Source organism: Rosa chinensis, chromosome 2 (assembly GCF_002994745.2).
Source record: "Rosa chinensis cultivar Old Blush chromosome 2, RchiOBHm-V2, whole genome shotgun sequence".
Taxonomy (NCBI): domain Eukaryota; kingdom Viridiplantae; phylum Streptophyta; class Magnoliopsida; order Rosales; family Rosaceae; genus Rosa; species Rosa chinensis.
Genome location: NC_037089.1, coordinates 36204509 through 36210780, shown reverse-complemented (window position 1 = coordinate 36210780; position 6272 = coordinate 36204509). Strand labels below are relative to the sequence as shown.

General features: G+C 38.6%; 1 pseudogene; it reads right to left on the bottom strand.

Annotated features, from left to right (window-relative positions):
* Nucleotides 1-4666: 4666 nt before the first annotated feature.
* LOC112190302 lies at nt 4667-5765 on the bottom strand (annotated as a pseudogene).
* Between the last annotated feature and the right edge of the window lie 507 nt (nt 5766-6272).

The following is a 6272-nucleotide window of genomic DNA, read 5'->3' as shown; positions in this document are numbered from 1 at the left end:
ATTGATGATTGGCTGCTTTGTTTAAACCAATGAGAGCACTATATATATATATATATATATATATATATATATATATATATATATATATACAGATCCTATCCAGAGCGGAGCTCCGCTTTGAAAATTAACGTGTGAAGTTCGAGTTTTCGGTCACTTTTCGGTCGCATATCCACATCTCGACTGTTCAGTTTTTAGGTACTAGTGTATGGATCGTCTATGAAAATTTTCAGCCAAAATGATGATCGTTAAGGCATTGATAAGTGCCTTAAAGCTAGTACGGTTCAGGTTGACAGATTCAGTCCGTCCATTAGTTTAAACGAGTTAGATGCCTTAATGATCATCAATTTGGCTGAAAATTTGCAGAGATGATCTATACAGTAGTATCTAAAAACTGAACGGTTGAGATGTGGATATGCGACCGAAAAGTGACTGAAAACTCGAACTTCACACGTTAATTTCAAAGCGGAGCTCCGCTCTGGATTGGATCTGTATATATATATATAGTGGAGTATTTGTGTAACTACTTTTCCTCGATATATTAATGAGAGGACGTAGGGGAGCATAAAGATTTGCTGCCAAACTTTGACTAGAAGGGGAGTATGGTTGTATACGGCTTCACTATTAGAATGCTCTTCACTAGCCCACATAGGGTTTAGGCTCTTGGCGAAACCTATGTTTTTAGATTTTTTTGTTTAATTACAATAAATTTCTTTATATTAGGAATCTAGAACTTTAGCGCCTCCGGCGTAATACCAAAGGAGAATTTCCGCTATCTCTATAGTCTAAAATGTATAATGAGTGGGTCTATTTCTACGTATCGCTGTGGGTACTACCACTACCTTCTTGTTTTGTCTATGTCCTTAAATGACAGCGGAAGGATATGTAACTGCATATTCTAACTTGTGATGAATATACTATTCCGCCCTGTGGGTTTGATTAAAAAAAAAAAAAATTAGAGTTGCATTGTTAGTTTCAAATAGGTTTTATTTTATTTTATTTTTCTTATGGTTCGTTTCATTGTTTTATGAAATAAGTGAGCAGGAAGTTTTAGAATGGGAATTACTTGTTGGAACTCTGTATCCTATTTTAGGCCGAGTAGGCATAGTTTATTGTAGCGAGAACTTAGGTTCTGATGTATGTTTTATACTAGCAGTGGCTCTGTGAAGCTGTATGAATATGAATATTCTTTTCTCTAAAAAGAAAAGGTGGAATAATCATTTTTTAAGACGCTCCTTCACATGTAACCTAACTTAGATCTGTACGTTCAACCAATTACAAACCAATTCCCAGAACAAAAATTGGGTAACAATTTCATGTCCCATATTAAAGACATGATCAATATAGTAGCAACGTAACATGTCACGCCCCTGATTTTTAACACAAATAAAAATCGATATATAATCCCATAATTACATATGCGTGATCGTTCAACCATCAATACCAAGCACCTGGAAACTTTTTCCTTTTAACTACATACGTATTAATGCCTTGAACCCACTATGTCAATATTGACCCGCCCAAAGAGTCATATATTACATAAGCTTACGAATTAAATTGTCAACAACAAAATAAAACGTAAAATTAAGCTCCTCAGAGTTTACTACATAGCGGAAGTCATAACAATAGCAAAGCCAACCAAATTTGCTTCCTACCTGTTTTTCTGCTAACAAGCTACCTCAGCTTCAGACACGATTACGCTGACCTGCAGGATTAACCCCTACACAATTTGAATAGTGCACCGGGTTGTCACACAACAAACCCGGTAAGCTTTTGCAAGCCCGTATGAGTAACTCAAAACAGCTCACACCAAAATCACGGGATGAACCCCGCACGTTTCAATCAAGAAACTAAATCATGCTTTGATCCCTTAAAACACAAAATAAAGGAGAACAACTCACACTACAATTCCCATTCAAATCGAAATAAAAGAAAGCAACTTACACCTTGGTTTCTTTTAAAACGAAACATAGAAAACAACACACTCCTTGGTTTCCATCAAATATAACATAGAAAACAACTCACACCTTGAATTCTATCAATCGTACCAAATCGTACCATAGAAAGCAACTCACACCTTGATTTCTATCAAATATAACATAGAAAACAACTCACACCTTGATTTCTATCAATCGTACCAAATCGTAGCATATAAAGCAACTCACACCTTGATTTCTATCAAATATAACATAGAAAACAACTCACACCTTGAATTTTATCAATCGTACCATAGAAAGCAACTCACACCTTGATTTCTATCAAATATAACATAGAAAACAACTCACACCTTGAATTCTATCAATCGTTAATAAGGAAAACAACTTGCACCTTGTCCCCTTAAAAACCGTTAATAAGGAAGCAACTCAAACCTTGTTCCCTAAAAACACGTAATGTCATGAGTTATCAATAACCAATTCCCGTTACCCCATGAATTACCTATACGGCAGACAGATTAGAGCTCTAACTGAAACGTAACCACTAGTCCGGCCAAAGACGTGATTACCTGATATTCTGCCCAAGGTTTATCCTGACGAGAACTCGGGGTTGAGTTCTTCAGAGGTGGAGGAGACTGATGTAGAATGGATGGCAGTCCGAATCGAAGAACAATTCGATCATGCAAAAGGAGGGAAGCCCAAGTTACTATTGCAACTTTCGAATTCGATGTCCGATTCGATCGTGCCATAGCTTTCCGGAAAGGGAATCTCGCCAGGAACAAAACTTGCTGCTATGCCACCACATATGGGCTTTTTCGGGCTTTCGGGGTTGTTTAGGGCCTCAAAACTGCAATTTACTGTTTTTCAGAATTTTCAGTTTCCTAGTTTGTTTTGGGTTTGTTTTATTTTTACCCGTGGGCTTTAGGGTTTTATTGTTAGTCGCCTTAGGGTTTCTTTTCTCATATATAAGCAGCCTTAAGCTGCTGCATAACCTATCTTTCATTTTATTATCAATCAAATAGAGAATTTTCTCTTTTATCTCTGGTGGACTCTAGAACTCTTTGTTTAGGTTTTTTGCTTGTAAACCTAGGTTATTGTTCTGACTGCGTCAGTAGTTTTTGAATCGTGATTTTTTTTTTTGAAGTTCCATGTTTCTTTGCTTGTTGCTACAGAGATACTTCTATCAGACGGGTAATTGCAGTGTGTATCACTAGTGCTTTGGAAATTCTCATATGAGTAATTAATTGCAGGCATACCGCAGGGATTAATGGCCGTTATGTTTGTCACTTTTGTTGCCATTGACCTAACTTTAAGCTCTCATTGTATCAGTTGGTGAAGGTCGTTCTTGCTTGCGCTAGGATTCTTTCTCTTACAATCTGAAAGTTTAAGTTATGTGCTTTGATAAAGATTGTAACCTGTAGGGGCACTTTTGATTGGAGTAGTACAGCAGTGGAATCATGCTCAAAATCTCGTCCCCTTTGTTTGAGTTAGCGAAGATTAGGCCCAGCAAACTTCGAAGGACTGAAAATCCTAGGAAGTATGCTGTTGTGTCCCTCCAAGCAGCTCTTCTCTATATTCACGGCAGTGAATTAGTGTGCAATTTAATTAAAGGCTTGGCAAGATGTGTGTGGTGTGGGAGCTTGAAAAGCATGAGTTTCGGAAGAAGAGATTTCGGCAGTGATTGGTGGATTGGTTGAGGTATTCGGTACAAGGGATAGGAGTTGGGAAGGTGGAGGAATAAGGATGGATTTTGGGAGAGAAGAAGCATGGCAGAGAAGATCTTTATACGATGAAGCATGATAAGTTTGAATCTACATGGTGGTAAAGGAGTTTCTGGGTTTGGGAATGGTTTCTGTGATTCTAATGGAGGAATTGCTTGGTTGTTTAATGGTTAGATTGTGTTGCTCCCCCCTCCATAGCAACTAGAACTCTTAATTTATGGAGTGGCGGTGGTTTAAGTTTAGGGTTGTTGTTGTTTCTATGTTTCCATGAATCCTGCTGCTGTAATCCCAGGAATTCTGCTAATGTGATCCCAGGATTCCCGCTGATGTGGTCCTAAGTATCATGGTTCCAAGTTTTGCTGCTGGAAAAAGGGAAGTCAAAGGTAGAAAATTGGCTTTGTGTGAAAGAATGTGATATAGTACTTGAGATGTCTAGTTTTAAGGAAAATAATTGAATATGTTGGGTAAAGAGAAGTGTTGTTGTAATTGAGCGGTTTTTGGGTTCTTTCTTCTTCACTTGCCCATAATCAGATTTGGGCTTTTGGGCTTGAATTTCGGTCCCCAAGTCCGAAATTACCAACAAGCATAAAACTAATAATGGGTCTCATGCATTTCCATTACCTTCCACGCCACACCCGTTCTTGCAAGCCCCAAATGTGTGAATGTGGCTGGGTGCACATGCGTGGCATGATGGTTGTCGATATAATTTGCTTATTGGGCTCGAGAAATGAATTGGGCCTGATAGCTGGATTTTCAGGCATCAACATAACCAAAGAAAGTAATGTTTGGTTCATGACTTGTAGAAACTATTAGCAGAAATATAATTCATCAGCTAAGAACTTTTGAATTCATTCTTTTCTGCAATACAAAATTAAAAACTAATCGAGTGCTCATCTCAGCCCTCTTGTCTATAGGTTGCCAAATGTCCAGTTCAATTCATAATTAGGCAGTAAAACAAAACAAATATGGTTCGAACCTGATCATATACATATTCTTGATTAACAAAATCTAAAATTAATGAGATTGATAATGGGGTAAGTTAGACTTGACTAAATCCACCATAATTTCATACTCTCCTAAAGCCTTTATATCAACACCATTGCTCAGCAACTGAGGAAAGAACAGCCAGTTGGCAGTGACAGCCAAGAACACCAATGTCAATAACCCCGAAATCGCCGAGTGCAACAACCATGTGCCGGTTTCCGCCTTCTTCATCTCCACTTCAACCACCATGCATGCCCCTTGTAAAACAAAAAACCACGTTACTTCCCACGTGGGCTGCACACGCGTGAGATAGTAATAAATCACCTCGTGCATTAACCCAGATACAACAAAGGTGGACATGATAGCCAGAAGCCTTGCCCACCGTGCACACATATATCGGATGGGATCGTATACAATAGGGCGTAGAATTTTCGTGACCATTAAATTCCATCGCTAGCCCCAAAAGTCTTGAAGCGAAGTGGAGAGGCAAGGTTCATTGAACTGATGTTCCAGCTCGAACTCAAAAATGGCTCGAGCTGGGGCTGCACACAAAAATAGGACTATTTCTACTCCTAAGTACACATGGCAACAACACAAGACTATAATCACATACGGGTGTAAACGTGATTTGTACTCGTACATACAAATAACCACACCCAAGACCAAGGCCTTAACGGCCAACAAAATTGACTTATTGGGCAGTCCCTTTGTGACAAGCTGACCAATTGGATTCACAGATTTTTTGGGTTTTTGAGTGGTTCTGGGATTTAGGAGTGATTTTGGAGGTGATGTTTGTTTGATTTTGATGGGGAGGCAAGCTATGGAGATGAAATGGAAGACTGATGGTGGGGGTGGTGACAAAAGGCCTAGCCCAAAGGAGAAGAGGAGGAGCTTGAAGAGGCCAAGCCAAACTAAGAAGAAAGTTGTGAGTGCACAAAGATGGAAGGAATGGAGATTTAGGGGCATGGAGATGAAGAGGTAGAAGACAGGAAGGAGAGAGATGAGCCTCAGCCAACCCTTTGGGATTAATCTTGAGACTATGTAGTGACAGTAAGATAGACATAAAATGGCTGCGATCCATACCTTGATGAAGTTCTTGAGCTCACCCTCCATTTCTAATCTATCCCTTATTTCGGTTCATTCTGCTGGTTATGCTTGTGGTCCATTACAATCTATAATAGGACGTTTTGTAGTTGTTGAGTTCGTTTTGGTCGAACGTTGAAATTTGGAATCTTGTTGGTTAGGCTAGTTGCACTACCATTATTGGGTTATAGATGTAATTGGGCAGAAAAATTTCTTTAACCAATATAGAAAAGTAACATAGTTGATGTTATATTTTGAAGTGCAACTGTTTGTATCCATTATGTTATCTTTTGAGTGCCTCTTCGGTTCAATCTCCATGACAAAGTCAAATATAACGATATTGAGGGAATGAATTTTCAGATATATTATTACACTCATTCTGTGGTGTATATAAATAGATTACAATCGTACTACAACTATTGTGTACTACTGTACTACACAACATATACAAGGTACGTAGTTACAACAATATATTCCCTTGTAGTCTATTCCTAATAGGGAACGATGACTCATACTAACATTCTCCCTCAAGTTGGGGCATATACATCAACCA